The sequence below is a fragment of the Hyperoodon ampullatus genome (assembly GCF_949752795.1).
Source record: "Hyperoodon ampullatus genome assembly, chromosome: 9".
In the NCBI taxonomy this organism is placed as follows: domain Eukaryota; kingdom Metazoa; phylum Chordata; class Mammalia; order Artiodactyla; family Ziphiidae; genus Hyperoodon; species Hyperoodon ampullatus.
Window position 1 is genome coordinate 32273403 of NC_136922.1, and position 22819 is coordinate 32296221.

General features: G+C 42.8%; 1 pseudogene across 1 annotated transcript; it reads left to right on the top strand.

Moving 5' to 3' along the window:
* The first annotated feature begins 13192 nt into the window (after window positions 1-13192).
* Window positions 13193-14571, top strand: LOC307058211 (heterogeneous nuclear ribonucleoprotein K-like; annotated as a pseudogene). The gene has a single exon. The product of its transcript is annotated as a heterogeneous nuclear ribonucleoprotein K-like (transcript).
* Window positions 14572-22819: the final 8248 nt, after the last annotated feature.

Genomic DNA, 22819 nt, shown 5'->3' on the forward strand with positions numbered 1-22819 from the left:
GGAGCGGCTGGGCCCGTGAGCCATGGCCGCTGAGCCTGTGCGTTCAGAGCCTGTGCTCTGCAACAGGAGAGGCCACAACACTGAGAGGCCCGCGTACCGCAAAAAAAAAAAAAAAAAAAAAAAAAAATACTTCTGAGAACCTGCTCTGTACCAGGCAACCACCAGACAGGGTAATACAGTAATCAAGAGACAGTCAAGGCCATATTGTTGAGGCTGGAGTGCAGATAGAGACACGTGATTACAGCGTAGAGAAAGGAGGAGGTAGGGTGGAGTGACTAATAGCACAAGCTTTGAGGTTGATCATATCTGCCCTCAAACCCTGATGCCACCATCTACAAGCAATGTGATCTTGGGAAAGTTATCTAACATCTAAACTCTCTTGAGCTCCTTCCTATGTAAAAAGTGAAGATAATGAAAAATGGAACTAGAATATCTAACTTCAACCGTTTTGTTTTTTTTTTAAAATAATCTAATAGGGAATATTTCAGACACTTGGCAAGTAAGTATCCAAATGATAGTTGTCATCAATGGTGACTAGTGCTGTGATCTGGACACTAGGGGTGCTATGGAGATATATGGGAGGGCACCCACCAGATTTGGGTGGCAGGGAAATCTTCCTGGAGGAGCCTTCTAAATCAAGACCCCCAAAGAAAAGCATTTGTTAGCCAAGGTGAGGAGGAGAGTCAAGAAGACAGGCCAGAGAGGCTAGATATTCGTGTAGGGTGTATTTGAGAAGGAATGTTGAGTCAGGAATAGTGACCGTCTTGCTCAAGAGCTGCTTATTCTCTTGTCTCATCAATTTCCTGTGCCTCTGTTCCATTGCTTTTCCTAAAAACCAGCTTCCTGGGCTTCCCTGGGGGCGCAGTGGTTGAGAGTCCGCCTGCCGATGCAGGGGACACGGGTTCGTGCCCCGGTGTGGGAGGATCCCACATGCCACGGAGCAGCTGGGCCCGTGAGCCATGGCCGCTGAGCCTGTGCATCCGCAGCCTATGCTCCGCAACAGGAGAGGACACAACAGTGAGAGGCCCGCGTACTGCAAAAAAAAAAAAAAAAAAAAAAAAACACCAGCTTCCTCATGACTACTACTCACCCCACACTATAACATACCAGTGGCTTTAGTTTGTTTTTGGTGCTAAACTCGGGGAAAATGTATCTTATCACTCCAGTGCCCACCAGTGTTTTAGTGGGCATAGTCTCTATCTTTGAGCTCAGATTCTCACGAGAAATTTCAATTGGCTGAGTCCAGATGATGGACTGATTTCAAGTTGCATGAGGTCTTCCACCCTGAACAGCCAACAGGTGGGACCAAGTAGAACATATTTTCTAGGGACCACCCCCTTGAGGAGGGTAGGATAGAAGATTGTTTAAATAAAGAAGAGAGTGTGTATGTATCAAGTCAATGATAGGATTATCCAGTGTCTTGCTGCTCACAGTGTGGTTCCTGGACCACAAGCATGGCATCACCTGGTAACTTCTTAGAAATGCAGAGCCACCCCAGATCTACTAAATCACAATCTGCATTTTAATAAGATCCCCAGGGGATTCGTACACACATTGAAACATGAAAAGCGCTTCTTTCATATGCCTCTATTTTTACAAACTGGGCCACAGGCCACATACATGACCCTCCCAATAACCATCACTTCTTATTTCTTGATCTGCATTGTTCTTCACCCACTCATTCCAATGCAAATTCTGGACTTTGGCAACACCCATGTTTGAAATAAGCCCAGATACACCATTTAGTAAGCCTTCTCCTCCAATCCTCTTAAATCTTTCCCTCCTGGTCAATATATCAGTCCTTTGGTCACTTTAGTGTCTCTGATCCTTTGGTCTCTTGACTTTTTCTCAGTGGATCTACTCTCCCACTTTCACTTTCTTCCAGCTTAGATTCTGTGTTCTATCGCTGCAATTGATCTTTTGATATCTTCAGTTCCCTTGTCCCATTTATTTTACCACACCTGGGCAGAAAGTCCCCTGAGATATTAATCCTTCTGCTTTCTGAACACCTGTGGCCAGATGTCTAGCACAGCTGGAGGGGGAAAAAATCATAAATGCCCCTAATTAGAGTAATTTTACATTTTAGGCAGTCAACCTCAACTGTGCCCTTAGAATCATCTGGAAATCCTGTGTTGCCTGGACAACTCTCTTTTGTGTTGTCTACTCTCCCTGACCCTCAGCAGATGACTCAGCTGCCTACTTCACGGGGAAGAAACCAAAGCCATCCCACGAGAATTCCTTCAACTTCCCTGCAAACCTACACGTTCACCTCTGTGCACCCTCTTCTACTCCTCCTCCCGTCCAACAAGAATGGAAGAGATGCCTGTCTTTCTCTCGTGTTTTACATCCCATTCCGTTCCACAGTCATAGGGGTCTCACTGTTATGTTTATATTTTTTCTGTGAAAAGCATTTAAACATGCTCAGTTTCACTCGTGTTAAAACAAACAAGCAAAAACCTTGCATGAAGCCTGTGTCTCCCTCTGGCTACCACACTCCTCCACACCCTCCTGGAACTCTTGGTTGCCTTGGTAGCCGTCTTACCCCTCCCCTTCTCCCTTGACAGGAAAGCCTACCTCCCACTATAAAGGGAAAGAACGCCAGATGTTCACTTGTAGCTGGGGGAGGGGAATGTGAGTTTTAGGGCCAGTGAGTCATTAGGGCAAATCTGCTGGGGGCTTTTAGGAAGGTTTCCTCCCTGATAAAAAGAGAGGCACTTGAAGAGAGCTATCCCTCTAGACAGTGTCATGTGATGATGTGGTATTTAAAGATGCTTCTACCGTCTTAAGACCATGAAGGGCGGCCAAGAGTATCCCAGAGAAACCAGCTAGAATCTTAACTGTGAACCGCCCACCTCTGGGCTTCTTATATGTGTGTGTGTGTGTGTGTGTTGAATGGGAGTGTCTCTATTGTCTAAGTCATTTTTATTTGGGTATTCCCATCCTCACAGCTGAAAGCATACTGACACATTTTAAAGCCAAACTTTCTGTGAAAAGGTCCATAGAGATTATATCCACTTCCTTCCCTCCCGCCTTTGCCTCAATCACTGAAATCTGGTTTAGTAGCACTGTTCTTTTTTTTTTTGGCGGTACGCGGGCCTCTCACTGTTGTGGCCTCTCCCGTTGCGGAGCACAGGCTCCAGACGCTCAGGCTCAGCAGCCATGGCTCACGGGCCTAGCCACTCCGTGGCATGTGGGATCTTCCCGGACCGGGACACGAACCCGTGTCCCCTGCATCGGCAGGCGGACTCTCAACCACTGCGCCCCCAGGGAAGCCCAGCAGCACTGTTCTTTCATGAAGGTTCGCATGCGGACTTTTTTTTTTTTTTTGCGATACGCGGGCCTCTCACTGTTGTGGCCTCTCCCGTTGCGGAGCACAGGCTCCGGACGCGCAGGCTCAGCGGCCATGGCTCACGGGCCCAGCTGCTCCGCGGCATGTGGGATCTTCCCGGACCGGGGCACGATCCTGTGTCTCCTGCATCGGCAGGTGGACTCTCAACCACTGCGCCACCAGGGAAGCCCCGCATGCGGACTTTATTGCTGAATCCACTGGACCCTTTACAGGCCTCCTCCTATCTGGCCTCTCCGCAGCACTTCGCATTTTAAAATTCTGGAAATAGCCTTTACTATAGCTCTTCTGCTCTTCCTCTGCATGTCTCTTAAATATTATCTCCCAGGGCTCTGTCCTTCGCCTTTTTCTCTTCTCACTACATGTTTTGCAAGGGCCAGTTCACATATATCCATGGCTTCAATTTATATCTCTATGCTAATGACACACAAGCCTATACAAATGGACTTCAGCAATTTGTCAGGAAATACATAATTTATGAAGAAAGCCACTTTTGAAGTTAAATAACTCATTCATTTCAGGTATAATTTAACCACATGTTTCTCCTCTTTCATTATCTCTACAGTAAAGCTCTCCTAAAGAGCAGTGCCTCTCAATTCCGCCTGGACATTAAAATACTTAGGATTTTCAAATACCCTGATGCTTGGGGCCACACCCCAGGCCAATTATATCAGAATCTCTGGAGATGAGACTCAGCACCAGTATTTTTTAAAGCTCTGCAGATGATTCTGGTGTGCAGCTAAGTAGAGAAACACGGCTTAAGAACAGAGTATTGGGCTCAGAATCTGGGCCTGGGTTTCACTGTGGATCCTTATTATATTATCTGACAAGTCAATAGTATAGCCTGTAGAGTTGACAGACCTTGGTTTGAATCCTGGCATGATTTTTTTTTTTTTTATTAACCAATTCTATTTTTATTTCCTGGGAATTGTTAATGGACTTTGCCAGTGACATTTACATAATTGGTGAACTGGTTTGAGATGGAGCTTCACTTCAGGGGTCATTGGCAGTCATAACATCAGGTCCAATGATTCTAAGTAAATAGAATAGATGCATGATATTGAGCCAAGTTACTTAACCCCTCTGGGCCTCAGTTTGGACTTTCGTGAAATCAGCAAAACAATACTTGCCCTGTAGGGTTCTGTGAGAATTAAATAAAATATTTTAAACACCTGACACATAGTTAAAGCTCTGTAAATTATGCATATTACACATTTACTACAATGAATATAATGGAGATTGTAGCAAAATGGAAAAAATGAATATGACAATGTTAAAGGGAAAAACAAAATATAAAATAGAATCTTTACAGTATACAGTTGACCCTTGAACAACTGCACCGGTCAACTTATTTGTGGATATTTTTCAATAAACACATAATATACGATCTGTGGTTGGTTGAATCCTCAGATATGGAACCAGGGATGCAGAGGGAAAGCCAACTGTAAATTTATACGCAGATTTTCCACTGCACAGAGGCGTGGCACCCCAACCCTCGAATTGTTCAAGGGTCAACTCTAATTGTGTAAAATATCTTTGCATGTGAACCAAGACTGGAAAGGAACATGGAAAACATAAAAACAGTTTTTTTAAATTAATCTTTCTAAAAATAATAATAATAAATAAATAATAAATAAATAATATTAATCTTTCTCTGGTTTCCTGAATGGTCGTGAAGTTCCAGGCTTTTGGAGAAGATAGGAACACTGGAAATAATGCATTTGTGCTTCTTTCTTGTTTTCCTTTTTCCTTTCTTCCCTTAATGTATGCTCAGTAGAAACAGGGGCATCATATGCTCCTTCATAGCCAAGGGCAACAGTTTTCAGAAACTGAAATTAGATAGAGGTCAGGAAAGGATGAGGCGAGAAGCAGCGTCCATAGTCATTCCAGGAAGTGAGAACTAGGAAAAAATCAGAATCCAGTACCTGTCAGCAAGGTGGGTTACAGCAGGAATGAAGTAATTACCCCCAGGCCATCTTTATGGTATATAGCATGATTTCGAGAGCCGGATGGAGGAAGGGTCGCCCGGCAGCATTTTGAAGAGATGTGTTTCTCCCTGTTCCCAGGGCTCAGGGACCAGAGGAGGGCGAGGCAGGGAATCCGTGCCTGAGTCTGGTGGGACTGGATGTCTCTTTAAGGGCAGGGCGGGGGAGAAGCACACATCTTCGAAACTCTGCTCTGAGTATGACCGTCACAGCCTCATTCAGCTGACTCCAGAAAAACGGTGAGGGGGTAAAACAAATCAAGATGGAATAAAGGCTGCAGTACCAAAGAAAAGCAAAAAAAGAACAAGAAGGAGGGAGAAAGTGTCTTCCTACAACAAGGGGGACCAGATGGAAATAACTTCTGGGGGCCTTTTCAGGTTGAACAGGAGACAACAGGCCCCTAGTGGAGTCACCTGTACTAAACTCCACATAACAAACCAAGACTTGATACCTAACCTAATTGCAGTTTTGACCCCCAGGAGTGTAGCCTTTAGCAAGTCCACCTGGAATGCCCTGGTCAGCACTGGTGAGGTAATCCCCTCAGAGGCCCTTGGCTTCCCCTTAGGAAGACGACCTTGCCTGAAACAACGCATTTCTTGCTAATAATTTCCTTTTTCCTCCACCTTGAAAAACCTTTCCTCTTCTACAACTTGGTGACAGTCCTTTCTGTTGCTACCTGGGAGGATGCCCGATTCATGAATCACTGAATAAAGCCAATTTGAGCCTTAAATTTACTCGGCTGAATTTTAACAAGGCACGCATAGTTTGAACAGTCATGTGATAGGAAAATGGATTCACAAATAGAACGAATTTAGGCATTGCAGCAGATTGCACCTTTCAGTCTGAATGTGCTCCCAGGAGTGGATAGGATCTGTGGGTTTATTGCTAACATTTTTTTGAATAGAAGAATGAGATTTCCACACCCCCCCTGCAAATCAGGCAGGTGTCATGAAAGAGCCAGCTCAGTGATCGGGAGTCACTTGCCTGGTCTGAGCTTAAAAAAGTCCGCTTGGGCACTAGATTCCTCAACTGTAAAAGGAAAGATTATATTCTACCCTGACAGATCTAAAATGCTAACAAACTGTGAGAATAACTGGAGGATGTATTTTGAAAATATTTTTCTATTTTGAAATGCTTATAGATTTACAGAAAACTTCTAGGGGTAGCACAGAGAGTTCTAGTACATACCCTTACCCCCAGCTTTCCCCAATGTTATCATCTTACACAACTATGGCACATTTATCAAACCTGAGAAATTAGCGTTGCTATAATACTATTAACTAAATCACACACTTTACTTGGAGTTTCCTATTTTTAAATAAGGCTGCTGTGTAGTACAGAACTGTGGCTTTGTCAGAGGCTCAGTTTTATATCCAATAAAAACTAAGGAAGGGACTTCTCTGGTGGTGCAATGGTTAGAAATCCGCCTGCCATTGCAGGGAACACGGGTTCGAGCCCTGGTCCGGGAAGATCCCACATGCCGCAGAGCAACTAAGCCCGTGCACCACAACTACTGAGCCTGTGCTCTAGAACCCGCGAGCCACAACTCCTGAAGCCTGAGCGCCTAGAGCTGGTGCTGCACAACAAGAGAAGCCACCGCAATGAGAAGCCCGTGCACCTCATCGAAGAAGAGCCCCCGCTCGCCACAACTAGAAAAAGCCCGCGCACAGCAACAAAGACCCAATGCGGCCAACAATAAATAAATAAATAAATTTATTTAAAAAAAAAAAACTAAGGAAAATAAATTTCCCCGGAGGATGTGAAAATTAAATGAGGTATGGTAGGTGAAATTGATTTTTGTACTCCGAAGTGCTATTCACGGGAATGAGTCACACATGATAAAAAGACATTTTTTAAATAATTGATTTAGCACTGCTCCTGAAGTGGATAAAATCTGAAACATGGTCTATTGCCCACAGCTGAAACACTGTTCTCAATTTGAAAGTGCAAAATTTGCACAGAGAAATTAGAACAAAGAAACAAATATACTAATTTAAGCCAGTCCTCTTGAATAGGAGCAAATAGATTTTTTAGCCGATGAACAGTTTACTGAAGTTCCTATAATATTGTAACTTCTGAGTTTTAAACTGTATGTGTGTATTGTTTTTAACTAATCAATTTCATGATTTAGAAATTTGAAAGCACAGTTTCATGGACAAGGTAAAGAATTTTTTAGGTTTTGAACTAAAATACATTTCTTAAGAAAGCTCAGGAAAAAATGATGGGAATGACATTAGGCAGTTATTTTTTGTTACCATTTCATTCAAGATTTAGAATATTCCTGATAATGATTTTGAGTAAATTATTTAAAATTCAGGCATTTAGCTTTAGGAGAAGTGTGTAGTATGCCCTGGATTTGTCACTAATTGTGTCACGTTCAGTTATTTATTTAACCTTACAGGTGTCATTTCCTCATTATAAAGGAGCACGATGGGACAGATCACTTTTTAAAGATCTGTGACACTAACATCGTGTGACTCTTTGGCCATAAGAGAGGAAGGCCTGAAGTTAAAGAGGAGAAAGAAAAATATAAATGTAGTTCACAGATGCAGTGTAGTTGTATTAGCTTTTTATATAGTGACATTGGATATTTTTGGTCTTTTGGGGGTGTCAGGGTTAAGATCCTTTTTCACAAAGGTATTTTCTCTGTGACAATTAGATATTTTTAGGGCCGTAAGCACAGCATCACACACGCTCAAGCCCTAACCTGCTAGCCTTTCTGAGGGTGCCCTTCCCATGTGGCTTAAATTGTTCTCTAAATAGACCTAACAACAGGGTAATCACACTTCTTTGCTTAGAATAATGTCATTTTAATTTTTTTAAGGGAGACTAGACAGGAATCCAACTATCTCATTGCTTAACAATCCAGGTTCATAGTGAAAAACCTCTGAAGAAGTAAATACTATCACTTAAAAAAATATCTATGATGTCTCCTGTCAATAATGGGAAATTTGTCAAATTAACTTTAATTGCAAAAATACAGAAAAGTTTAAAAAAATGAAAAAGTTAACCTTTTGTCATTCTTACTTCTGACTTGTTAAATAAAATAAATAGAACATTACAGAATAGGTTTATTTTACAGGGAAGAACTTAGGGGAAGTTTTTTATTTTTTGTTTTGTTTTGTTTTTTGTTTTTTTAAAGAAACACATTAAGATCCAAAAGAAAAACTTAAATAAATAACAACCAAGGTAAAGAAATTCTCGTACAACATGTCCATCCAACAGCACACCAATTTTTCCTTCTTCGAGAGTCATTTATATTCTCCCCCGTGAAAATACTAGCACCACTTCCCCTTGGCTGGATTCCTTGACACTCCCTACAGTGAGAGAAGACATCTGTTACTGAGCCTCTATTTAGGGAAAAGGTATTAACGCTCAGAATACACAAAGGAAGAAATCTCATCTATAACACCCAGCATGGTATTTTTCAACCCCATCCCCTAAAAGAGCGATCTGAGCAGAACCTCTGAATATCTGATATAATTAGCTTCTCTTGCCAACAGTGTCTTCTGTTCCCTCCTATAGTGGGTTGTATTGTGGATTCCCAAAAGATATGTTTACCAAACACCTGTGACGGTGACCTTATTTGGAAACAGGATCTTTGCAGGTAAAATCAAGGTAAGAATCTCGAGACGAGATTATCCTGGATTAACGTGTCCCTACATCCGATGACAAGCACCCTTGTAAGAGATGAAGGCTATGTGAAGAAAGCCCAAGGTTGGAGTGATGCAGCCATTGGATGCCAAGGGATGTTGGCAGCTACCAGCAGCTAGGAGAGAGGCATGGAACAGATTCTCCCTCAGAGCCTCCAGAAGGAAACAACCCTGCTGACACCCTGATTTTGGACTTCTGGACTCCAGAGCTGGGAGAGAATAAATGTGTGTTGTTGTCAGCCACCCAGTTTGTGGTTATTTGTTACAGCAGTCCTACGAAACTAATACTGGGCACTTCTACTGGGAACTGCTTCCTCTCTCACTAGAAATGTTGCAAGAATTTAATAAGGTTGGCAAAGCTTTCTCCTGTAGTAAGTCCCCCAGAAGAACCACTTGTTCCAAAGTGAAGAGGGTCCTAAGGAAACCATTAAGTAGGAGTACAGAGAAGGAAACCTATTGCCTGTAGAGAATGACACTTTCCTATAAAATAAGGACACTGAATTTTTAATAGACACAGAGAACTTTAGTGTCTTCCTACAATGCTATCCTTACACGCTACACCTAATTCAAGTTGCTACCTTCACTCACACTTTTGAAAGTCTTCTTTTGTAATTGACTTTAGAACCTGTTGGGAAGTTGTATTAGTGTTCTCTAGAGAAACAGAGCCAGTTTATATATATATATATATATATATATATATATATATATATATATATATATATATATATATACACGGGGGTCGGGGGTCGGGGGGGGAGAGAGAGAGAGAGAGGGAGACATTGATTTATTATAAAGAATGGGCTCATGCAATTTTGGAGGTTGAGAAATCCCACAATCTGCCGTCTGCAAGCTGGTTGTGTGGTTCGGTCTGGTCTAAAGATCTGACAACGGGGCTTCCCTGGTGGCGCAGTGGTTGAGAGTCCACGTGCTGATGCAGGGGACACGGGTTCGTGCCCCAGTCCGGGAAGATCTCATATGCCGCGGAGCGGCTGGGCCCATGAGCCATGGCCACTGGGCCTGCGCGTCCGGAGCCTGTGCTCCGCAGCGGGAGAGGCCGCAGCGGTGAGAGGCCCGCGTACCACAAGGAAAAAAATAATAATAATAAAAAATAAAGATCTGACAACAAGGAGAGCTGATGATGTAGATTCCAGTCCAGATCTGAAGGCTTGAGCACCAGGCATGCTAAAGGCAGACGAAGGTGGACGTCCCAGCTCAAGTAATCAGCAGGAAGGGCCAAGTTCTTCCTTCCCCCACCTTTTTGTTCTATTTGGACCCTCGACAGGTTGGATGATACCCACCCACACTGGAGAGGGCAATCTTCTTTACTGACTCCACTGATTCAAATACTAATTTCATCTGGAAGCACCATCACAGACACACCCAGAAATAATGTTTAGCCAAATATCTGGGCACCCCACGACCCAGTCAGGCTGACAGTTAAAATTAAGCATCATACAGGTTATGCAAGCAAAACAATATCATTCATTTATAGTCACAATTCCAAAGTTATTATCAAATCTTTCTTCTTAGGCAATTTAAATTACAATTAAAGGAACGAATATTGAACTTGGATCCACATGACTTTTAACTTAAAAAATTAGGTAGATAGATAGATGGATCCTCAAACGATGAAGAAATTTCACTATTTATAACTTTATACCAACCAGACTGGCAAAAATTAAAAGTGTGACAGTACCTTGTTTTTGTTTTTTTTTTTTTGGCTGTGCCACACAGCATGCAGGATCTTAAGTTCCCCAACCAGGGATCGAACCTGCACCCCCTGCAGTGGAAGCGCAGAGCCTTAACCACTGGACTGGTGGGGAAGTCCGACAATATCATTTTTAAGCAAAGATATAAAACTTTAGGACATCTACATCTCTGCTGCTGGCCCTTCTACCAGAAGAACTGCTATACTCGTTAGATCATAAAGATGCAGGTGCCAATACTTCTCACCCCAATAATTCTAAACCTAGGTGTGTAGAAGTAGCTCTTACACAAATGCAGCAAGAGACTTGCAAGTTTCAAGGTAACATAATTTGTGATAACCAAAGAGTGGAAACAGCCCAAATGTCCATTAACAAAAGAATGGATAAGTCAGTGGACCAGATCTATACAGTGGAATATAGCACTCAAAGTGAGTGAACCACAATTATATACATGTATCAACATGACAATATGGATGAAGCTCACAACCATAATGGTGAACAGTAACCAAAAAAAGTAAGTTGCAGAATGCTCATGAGTATGTAACACACTGGAAGCACCCTGCTCATAAACCCTTAGGCCTTATCATTTCAGCACAGGCCAGTCCAACCCCTAACTGTCAGTAATTTCAACCCTTTGCCATAGGGGTTCCTTTGTTTGCAAAGCCCACTCTGCCTGCACACGAGGCAGGTCAGAAGTGCCAGGGAATTAACACCCTCCAGGAGCCAGCCCTCAACCAATGATCCACAGGACCTGTGTATAAATACTTGGGAGGATTAATTCCAAAGTGTATACTCTACGTCTCCTCAGTGCGATTAAGATATAGGCGCCCACAGGGCTAGTAACTTCTTTGTTGGCTGCTTTCTCTTCCTTGTCTCAGTTCCCCACTCCCTTGCTGGCCTTCTGTGGCTGTGATGGTTAATTTTATGTGTCAGCTGAGCTAAGGGATGCCCAGATAGCTGGTAAACCCTTTCTGGGTGTGTTTGGGAGGATGCCTTGGGAAGAGATGAGCATTTGAATGGGCAGACTGCGTAAGAAGGTGGCCCTCACCAATGCAGCTGGGCATCACTGAACCCAATGAGGACCTGAACAGAAAGAAAAGGCAGAGAAACGGCAAATTTGCTTCCTCTGCTTGAGCTGATAAACCCATCTTCTCCCGCCCTTGGACACTGGCGCTCCTGGTTCGTGGGCTGTCAGACTCAGAACAAGATTTACACTATTGGGCCCTGAGTCTCAGGCTTTCAGGCTCGAACTGAATTACACCACCAGCTTTCCTGGTTGTCAAGCTTGCAGACGGCAAATGGTGGCACTTCTAAGCCTCCACAACCATGTGAGTCAATTCCTATAATAAATACAAATCTCCTCTTGTATGTATCTATAAATATCTTATTAGTTTTATTTTTCTGGATAACCCTGACTAATACAGTGGCTTGCCACCCAACTACACTACTTGTATTAGAATCCATGTCTCAGAATGTGCTTCTGGGCGAACAAAACTAAGACAGTAGGGTTCTATTTGTATGTGATTCAAAAATAAGTAGAATGGGGCTTCCCTGGTGGCGCAGTGGTTGAGAGTCCGCCTGCCGATGCAGGGGACACGGGTTCATGTCCCGGTCTAGGAAGATCCCACATGCCACGGAGCGGCTAGGCCCGTGAGCCATGGCTGCTGAGCCTGCGCGTCCGGAGCCTGTGCTCCGCAACGGGAGAGGCCACAACAGTGAAAGGCCCGCGTACCGCAAAGAAAAAAAAAAAAATTCTTTCCTGGGACTTCCCTGGTGGTGCAGTGGTTAAGAACCTGCCTGCCAATGCAAGGGACGCGGGTTCAAGCCCTGGTCCAGGCAGATCCCACATGCCGCGAAGTAACTAAGCCCATGCGCCACAGCTACTGAGCCTGCACTCTAGAGCCCACGAGCCACAACTACTGAGCCCACGTGTCACAACTACTGAAGTCAACGCGCCTAGAGCCTGTGCTCCGCGACAAGAGAAGCCACGACAATGCGAAGCCCGCGCACCGCAACGAAGACCCAACACAGCCAAAAATTTTAAAAAATAAATTAAAAAAAAAAGAATCGACCTGCCAATGCAGGGGACACTGGTTCGATCCCTGGTCCAGGAAGATCCCACATAACACGAAGCAGCTAAGCCCCTGTGCCACAACTACTGAAGCCCGCGCGCCTAGAGTCCGTGGTCCTGCACAGGAGAACCCACCGCAATAAGAAGCCTGCGCACCGCGACAAAGAGTAGCCCCCAATCGCTGCAACTAGAGAAAGCCCGCACGCAGCAACGAAGACCCAACGCAGCCAAAACTAAATAAATAAATAGATTTATTTTTTAAAAAGGTCTAGCTGTGACCGGCTGAGGCGGCGCGGCAGCATAGGGACGGTAGCCTTGCCCGGCTACTACTGCAGCGCTAGGGTGTCAGTCGGTCCCGCCCAGAACACTTCAGTTCTGCCCTGCAAGTATATATTTAATAACTGATTGGTGTGTCCCTTTAATACAAGAAAATGGAAACTGAACAGCCAGAGGAAACCTTCCCCAACACCAAAACCAATGGCGAATTTGGTAAATGCCCTGCTGAAGATATGGAAGAGGAACAAGCTTTTAAAAGATCTAGAAACACTGGTGGTTGAATTATGCATATTCTGCTTCAGAGCAAGAATGCTGGGGCAGTGATTGGAAAAGGAGGCAAGAATATTAAGGCTCTCCATACAGACTGCAATGTTAGTGTTTCAGTCCCAGACAGCAGTGGCCCCGAGCGCGTGTTGAGTATCAGTGCTGATATTGAAACAGTTGGAGAAATTCTGAAGAAAATCATCCCTACCTTGGAAGAGGGCCTGCAGTTGCCATCACCCACTGCAAGCAGCCAGCTCCCACTCGAATCTGATGCTGTGGAATGCTTAAATTACCAACACTATAAAGGAAGCGACTTTGACTGCGAGTTGAGACTGTTGATTCATCAGAGTCTGGCTGGAGGAATTATTGGGGTCAAAGTTGCTAAAATCAAAGAACTTTGAGAGAACACTCAGATAACAATCAAGCTTTTCCAGGAATGTTGTCCTCAATCCACTGACAGAGTCGTTCTTATTGGAGGAAAACCTGAAGGGGTTGTATAGTGCATAAACATCATCCTTGATCTTATATCAGAGTCTCCCATCAAAGGACGTGCTCAGCCTTATGATCCCAGTTTTTACGATGAAACCTATGAGTATGTTGGTTTAAAATGATGTTCGATGACTGCCGTGGATGTCCCATGGGATTTCCCATGCCGGGAAGAGGTGGTTTTGACAGAATGCCTCCTGGTCAGGGTGGGCGTCCCACGCCTCCATCCAGAAGAGATCGTGCTGATAGGAGCCCTCGCCGAGGACCTCCTCCTGGACAAGGGGGCCTGGGTGGTGGCAGAGCTCGGAATCTTCCTCTTCCTCCATCACCACCTAGAGGAGGAGATCTAATGGCCTATGACAGAAGCAGGAGACCTGGAGACCGTTATGATGGCATGGTTGGTTTCAGTGTTGATGAAACCTAGGACTCTGCAGTAGATACATGGAGCCCATTAGAGTGGCAGATAGCTTATCAACCACAGGGTGGCTCTAGATATCATTATTCCTATGCTGGGGGTCATGGCTCATATGGTGATCTTGGTGGACCTATTATTACTACACAAGTAACTATTCCCAAAGATTTGGCTGGATCTATCGTTGGCAAAGGTGGTCAGTGGATTAAACAAATCCGTCATGAGTCAGGAGCTTCGATCAAAACTGATGAGCCTTTAGAAGGGTCCAAAGATCAGATCATTACGATTACAGGAACACAGGACCAGATACAGAATGCATAGTATTTGCTGCAGAACAGTGTGAAGAAGTATGCAGATGTTGAAGGATTCTAATGCAAGATACTTTTTTCTTTTTTATAGTGTGAAGCAGTATTCTGGAAAGTTTTTCTAAGACTAGTGAAGGAGTTCTGCATCACTTTTTTTAATCTGCTTCTGTTTAAAAAGGCAACATTCCTCTGCTTCATCGGTGTTCTGCATTTGAGGTGTAGTGAAATCTTTGCTGTTCACCACATGTACTGTTTTAGTTCCTTACAAACAGGGTTGGGGGATGAGGGGGTGTGTGCAAAACCTAACTTTGAAATTTTGAAACAGCAGCAGAGTGACTTTTCATTTTTATTCACTGTTGGTGGTTTAAAAAAAATCTCCCCATGTAATTATTGTGAACTCTTTGCTTTGTGGTCACTGTAACATTTTGTGGGGGGGGGGCGGACAGGGAGGAAAAGTAACAATAGTCCATATGTCCCTGGCATCTATTCAGAGCAGTGTGCACAATGTAATGCTCTTTTGTAAGAAAAGTTTTAGATTTTTAAAATAAATTTAGTGAACGTATTTTTGGTGGTCATTTTTTTTAAGACGGTCATTTTTCAAATGGCTGAATTCCCCTCAACCTGCCCCCAAACTAAACACTAAGTTTAATTTTCAGTCCTCTATTGCATATAAATAAATGCCTCTCTTCTTGGACTTAGGCAAAATATCTTGACACATTCAGTTCTGGTGATTTCTTAAGTGATTTCAAAGTCCATTGCTTGGGAGGAAATTCCACCACACATTCATGCTTATAATAAGCTGGGGATTTCTGTTTGTTTGTGCAAATGCTTGCCCCTACCTTGCAACAATTTTCTGTTTGTAATTGTGAAGAACCAAGGTGGGGAGCAATACAACAGATGGAGTAGTTGGTATAAGTATATACCAGAAGCCTAATTAATGGCGGCAAGTTTTATTAGTCAGAATAATACTTGGTTATGGAAGTGACTGATGCTAAATAAATTGTGATTATTTTTTATTAGATAATTTTTCTCCTATAGACTTAAACCGTCAGCTTGGTAGTATCTATTAGTTAAATTTTGTAAAAAAAAAAATATACATATATTCTTGTTTTTCCATTGTATGCAAATTGAAAGAAAAAGATGTACCATTTCCCTGTTGTATGTTGGATCATGAGGAAATGTTTGTGAACAATTCAAAAAAAGATGAAAAAAGTTCCTGTGGATGTGTTGTATAGTATCTTGGCATTTGTATTGATAGTTAAAAGTTCACTTCCAAATAAAACTCTCATAATGCTAGATTCGATGTGGGTTTGAACAAGGGTTGATTGACACCTGTAAAATTTGTTAAAACATTCCTCTTGTAAGGAAATACAATAATCTTAAATTATAAAAAAAAAACTCTTTCCTTTTGAATGAGCATTGCACTTAAAGCATTTAACAATTAGTATATGCTTATTTTAGAAAAAAAGCTTGTGCAATAAAAAAGAAAAAAGTATGCTCACTATATCATCTATATTCATCTGTAACCACCGTTAATATCTTGATGTCTATCCTTCTGGACTTTATATTCTATTATAGATTTTAAAACAAAATTACATTATAAAGAAGTGCTACTAAATGATATCCTTTTAAAACTTAATATACTGGGGGCTTCCCTTCCCTGGTGGCGCAGTGGTTGAGAGTCCGCCTGCCGATGCAGGGGACGTGGGTTCGTGCCCCGGTCTGGGAAGATCCCACATGCCGCGGAGCGGCTGGGCCCGTGAGCCATGGCCGCTGAGCCTGCGCGTCTGGAGCCTGTTCTCCGCAGCGGGAGAGGCCACAACAGTGACAGGCCCACGTACCGCAAAAAACAAACAAACAAACAAAAAACCTTAATGTACTGGAAACATCTTTTTCTTTTTTGTTATTTTTTAAAAATTAGATTCCTTTGCGGGAATAAACAGAAGAGATTCAACAGCTGCTAGATCAGCAGAAGGAAGAAGAGTTTACTGTAAGTATGCCTGGCACTAAGGGATACAGGATCCATGAGACCCTAGAAGGGACACTGGCAGCAGAAGCTTGAGAAGTTCCCTCTAGGGTTCCACCGCTAAAGCGACTACACATCAATGTGTATTGGGGCGGCACTCTCTTCTTTATACTGACAGGCTTCCCTGCCGTACGTATCTTTTTCAGGTCCTTATAGCTTCTGCTTTTTCAGTTTCTTCTTTCCCGTGACTTCAACCTATCAAAACCTTTGGCTTTTTCGTGACCCACTATTACCCTTCTAGCCTCTCCTTATCTGGTGGAGTTTCACCTTTAGCCTCACTCTGTCAACCACTTAAATCTCTCTGCAGTTTCCATTTCAGCTTCACAAGACTGAGATTCTGATAGATCCTGATAGTCTCCTTAGGGGTGGGACTCTTGTGTCAGGACTTCAGATATGTTAATGGTCAAGAGACTGGCTGTCCTCGGGCCAGATGCCTGCTCACTCCTAGTCTGTTTGGTTGTGTCCTGCCCCTGCCGCACAGCCCGCGCTTTATCCTTTCCTATAAAATGTCTCTGATTAGAGTTGTGGTGCCCTGCTGTGGAAACTTTAGGTATTACAGTCACCATAATTTTCTTCTAGAATTGTTTTCAGATTACGGGTGCATTAATTTAGGATGATAAAATCAACTCGAGGCTGATAACCAGAATTTTAAGAATGGAATAGAGTGGAATGGAATGGAACTGAACAGAAGGAACAAAACAGAATAGTATAGCATAGAATAGAACAGAATATATGAGTGCATTGCACTTCTTATGATTGAGTATTGTTTCATGAAACATTTCAGATGTGTGTGTGTATAAAACAATGTATATGATATTCAAAAAAATTTACAAACTGGTGTGACACAGGAATAGACACACACGGTAAATAACTAGTACAATTGAACTGGTGGGAGACAGCTGACCCTCAACCTGTTATGGATGGGCATGGTAGTGATAAACGTGTTTCTTAATATCAGTCATGTCAAAAGAATTTGAAAGACACTGTTCTAGAACTCAATAAAGTTATTTAACTTTAATTTTAATGAGTGCGTCCTATTTGTACAAATGTGCTATAATTCACGCAACCTAGTGGTCCTGCCTCTTTTTTATTTTTCCCTCCTCTTTACTCCCAAGGAATACAAAACAGTCCCGCCGCTACGAGAGGCCCTAAGTGATTTGGATACACTCTTAGGACACAGCTCTCTTGCATGTGACACACACATTCATTCTCTCCAACCCTCCTTCCTGCCATTCTTCTCCTCCTCCTCCGTCATCCCCCCGCCCCCTCTCACTCTCTCTCTCTCTCACACACACACACACATTGAGCATTACTGTTTTTAACCATTTTCCTATTACTGTCTGTTTAGATTGGCTCTGCCATTTACTGGGTGTGTGACCAGGTGACTTAACCTCTCTGTGCCTCAGTCCTTCATCTGTAAAATGGGCATGATAATAATAATAGTACCTTCCCCTCAGAGTTGTCTGGGAGGGCTGAATGAATCAACCTATGTAAAGTGCTCAGACGAGTGTCTATGACATAGTAAATACTCAATTCAATGTTAGCACTTATCATTATTTAGATTGTGTCCAGTTTTTCACAATTACAAGTAAAAATATTGATTCAATGAATACTTCTGTAACAAAATCTTTGGAAACAGACTTTATTAAGTCTACTTAGGGAAATAGAATTGCTAGGTGAAATATGTACATTTTTAAGGTTTTTTAAAAAGAATTTTGCTATATTATCTACCTGACAGGATCTTCTACCACCAGTGTTTGAGAGCCCATTTCCCAGAAACTCTAGTCAACACTAGGTGTTATGATTTAAAACAAAAAGTCCTGGCAATTTGATTGGGAAATAATGATATCCATTATTGTATAAATTTGCTTCTCTTTGATCACTAGTGACGTAGAATAATTTTTCAAGTGCTTATGCATCATTTATATTGACTCTCCAGCAGAGCACGTTGAGAGTGTGTCTTGATGTTGGGTTACTTTTACATGTGACTATGTCCCCATTAATCTGTGAAAGTCTCACTTTTGAATCTTCCACTCTAGCTGAGCACAAGTCCTGCACACAACTGGTCCCAATACATCTTAGTTGAATTAAGTATCACAGTCACCACATCTGATCTCTGCAATGCTTTTTTTTTTTTTTGCGGTACGCAGGCCTCTCACTGCTGTGGCCTCTCCCGTTGCGGAGCACAGGCTCCGGACGTGCAGGCTCAGCGGCCATGGCTCACGGGCCCAGCCGCTCTGCGGCATGTGGGATCTTCCCAGACCGGGGCACGAACCCGTGTCCCCTGCATCGGCAGGCGGACTCTCAACCACTGTGCCACCAGGGAAGCCCGACTTGAAGGTTTTTGAACAGAGTCAACACAGAGCAGTGTTTTAGGGCAACTAACCTGGGGGAAATACAGAGTAGGCTGGAGAAATAAGAGATTGGAGGAGGGAAGTCAGTTAGGAGGCTATTTTAGTATGCAAGGCCTCATGCCTAACTTTGGGTCTTGGCAGTGAACACGAAGAAGTTATGGCTACCAGAGCTGGTTGTGAGGAATGGCTGATAGAAAATTCCCCACAGGAAGCTGGTGACACAGACCCTGAAGGTGGAGGAGGTGAGGAAAGTGTCCAGTGAAGGGCAAACAGTGGAATCACAAAACAGGGGAGGGGAAAGGAGGAGAAACACTTCCTCCTCTGAGCTGAGGAAGATTTCCAAGAGGAGGAGAAGGAGGTCACGCCTTTGTCTTTTTCTTTCTTTTCAGTAAAGTCTGGTGCAGTGGGAGGTGATCTCCGGCAGTGGTTTGGGCAGGAGTTTTGCAGTCAGACATACGTAGAATGATTTTTAGTCACAGATTTTTAGTTAGTGGCTCCACCACTGATGGAAGGGATGATGATCAGCAAGTTACTTTTAATTTATTTATTTTTTTAAATAAACTTATTTATTTTATTTATTTTTGGCTGTGTTGGGTCTTCGCTGCTGCGCGCAGGCTTTCTCTAGTTGTGGCGCACGGGCTTAGTTGCTCCGCGGCATGTGGGACCTTCCAGGACCAGGGCTCGAGCCCGTGTTCCCTGCATTGGCAGGCGGGTTCCTAACCACTGCACCACCAGGGAAGCCCTAGCAAGTTACTTTTAATCTAGTTATGCTTCTGTTTCCTCATCTGTAAATGGACATGTTAATGAAAACTTCTAACTAGGTCCCTTGTGAGAATATTCACCCAGAGCAAAGATAATAAATAATAGCTATTGGTAAAACTATAATTATTATTTTCATGTATTTCTATTTTTATATGTACTGAGAGTGTAACCACAGAACTAGCCCAAACTAGCCCTATTCTGAGTTGTTCTTTAGAGACAACAGAACAAAACTGTAAATCATGTAGCCAAAGTATGCACAGAGGAGACAATTTTGACCTCAAACAAGACCTGGAACCAAAGTTTCCCCCCTCACGGAACCAAAGGACCAGACATGACTTAAACCTGAGCACTGCAACCCTTTCAGAAACGAACGGGCCACCGTCCAGGAAGATCCGGTGCTGAAGCCCCATTCCCGCACCTGACCATAAATGGCCTGCCATTCCAAAGCCTGCCAATCAAAACCTGCCCGCCAGCACTTCCTCATACCAACCCCCTCGCTTAACTCTGTAAAGGGTGAGGGAATCCCAGATGGGGAGAGAGATCTGTGGTTTGCCTCCTGTCTCCTGACTCGGCCACCCTGCAATAAAGCCTCTTTTCCCTGCAAAGACCGTTCCCTCGGCATTGGTATCTGGGCATGAAGCCCACTCGCTCCTGTACAAGGATTGAAGGGGTTCAGCACTGTGGCTGGAGGCTAAAAAGTGGTGAGGGTTAGACAACCGTGAGGGAAAAGGAAAAGGGAGGGAGACATTTTGTGATCAAACATCTGATTTCTCCTTTTTTCTCTATGTCCCATAAAAATTTTTTTATTAAAGAAATTTTCAAATACAAATGAATCTGTATACAAAACAGAAACAGACTCACAGACATAGAAAACAAACTTGTAGTTACCAAAGGGGAGAGGGAGGAGGAGAGGGATAATTTTAGGAGTATGGGATTAACAGATACAAACTGCTATACATAAAACAGAGAAGCAACAAGGATCAACTGTATAGCACAGAGAACTGTACCCAATATCTTGTAATGACCTATAATGGAATATAATCAAACAAACAAATCACAAATCACTATGCTCTATACCTGAAACTTAACACAATGTTTTAAGTCAACTATACCTCAAAAAAAACTAAGAAAATTTCAAACACAAAAGTAGAAAAAGTAGTATAATGAACCCGTTTGTACTTAACACCCAGCTTCAACATTTTGCCAAGCTTGTATTATTATTTTTTGGATGGAATTATTTTAAAGCAAATTTCAGATATGATTTCTTGTAATCTTTTTAAAAGAACATGAAAATCAATTCCCAGCAGTATTAGGGATGAGCTATCTTTTATATTTTTTTATTTTTCCAAAAATTTATTTAATTTTTGGCTCTGTTGTGTCTTTGTTGCTGCGCACGGGCTTTCTCTAGTTGGGGCGAGCAGGGGCTACTCTTTGTGGTGGTGCACAGGCTGCTCATTGCGGTGGATTCTCTTGTTGCAGAGCACGGGCTCTAGGCGTGCGGGCTTCAGTAGTTGTGGCACTTGGGCTCAGCAGTTGTGGCTCGCAGGCTCCAGAGCACAGGCTCAGTAGTTGTGGCGCATGGGGCTTAGTTGCTCTGTGGCATGTGGGATCTTCCTGGACCAGGGCTCAAACCCATGTCCCCTGCATTGGCAGGCGGATTCTTAACCACTGCGCCACCAGGGAAGTCCTAAGCTATCTTTAAGAAACACTCCACTAGTTTTTTTTTTTTTTTTACTGAATTAAATAAGGGAAAAAACTTAAAATGCACTGAAGAGTTAGCAAGCAAGAAAGGACTTCTCAAAGTCAAAAAAGCTAAGTAAAACTAAAAATAAGAGAAGTATGCAAAGAACTAAAACTGGTTTTCACCTTGAGGATTTTAACTTAACCCAGCTGAGCATGAGTTTCCATTCTTAGTGGTTTCTAAGGATGCAGGGGACAGTGCCCCAAGCCCAGGATCCACACAAGGCTGGGAGCATAATAAGAGATTTCTATTTTCCCACATTTATGCTGGGTTTGTTTTTGTAGGTCTTTTTCTTCTCTTGTGTTTCCCACTTTGAGAAGTTCCTTTAGCATTTGTTGTAGAGCTGATTTGGTGGTGCTGAATTCTCTTAGCTTTTGCTTGTCTCTAAAGCTTTTGATTTCTCCATCGAATCTGAATGAGATCCTTGCTGGGTAGAGTAATCTTGGTTGTAGGTTCTTGCCTTTCATCACTTTAAGTATATCATGCCACTCCCTTCTGGCTTGTAGAGTTTCTGCTGAGAAAGCAGCTGTTAACCTTAAGGGAGTTCCCTTCTATGCTATTTGTCATTTTTCACTTGTTGCTTTTAATAATTTTGCTTTGTCTTTAATTTTTCTCAATTTGATTGCTATGTGTCTTGGCGTGTTTCTCCTTAGATTTATCATGCCTGGGACTCTCTGTGCTTCCTGGACTTAGGTGGCTATTTCCCTTCCCATGTTGGGGAAGTTTTTGATTATAATCTCTTCAAATATTTTCTCTGGTCCTTTCTCTCTCTCTTCTCCTTCTGGGACCCCTATAATACAAATGTTGATGCATTTAATGTTGTCCCAGAGGTCTCTTAGGCTGTCTTCACTTCTTTTCATTCTTTTTTTAAAATTCTGTTCCAAGGTAGTGAATTCTACCTTTCTGTCTACCAGGTCACTTATCCGTTCTTCTGCCTCAATTATTCTGCTATTGATTCCTTCTAGTGTATTTTTCATTTCAGTCATTGTATTGTTCATCTCTGTTTGTTTGTTCTTTAATTCTTCTATGTGTTTGTTCTTTAATTCTTCTAGGTCTTTGTTAAACATTTGTTGCATCTTCTCGATCTTTGCCTCTTTTTCCAAGGTCCTGGATCATCTTCACTATTATTTTTCTGAATTCTTTTTCTGGAAGGTTGCCTATCTCCCAACTTCATTTAGTTGTTTTTCTGGAGTTTTATCTTGTTCCTTCATCTGGTGTATGGTCCCCTGCCTTTTCATTTTATCTATCTTTCAGTGAATGTGGTTTTCGTTCTGCAGGCTGCAGGATTGTAGTTCTTGCTTCTGTTGTCTGCCCTTTGGCAGATGAAGCTATCTAAGAGGCTTGTGCAAGCTTCCTGATGGGAGGGACTGGTGGTGGGTAGAGCTGGGTGTTGCTCTAGTGGGCAGAGCTCAGTAAAACTGCTCCACTTGTC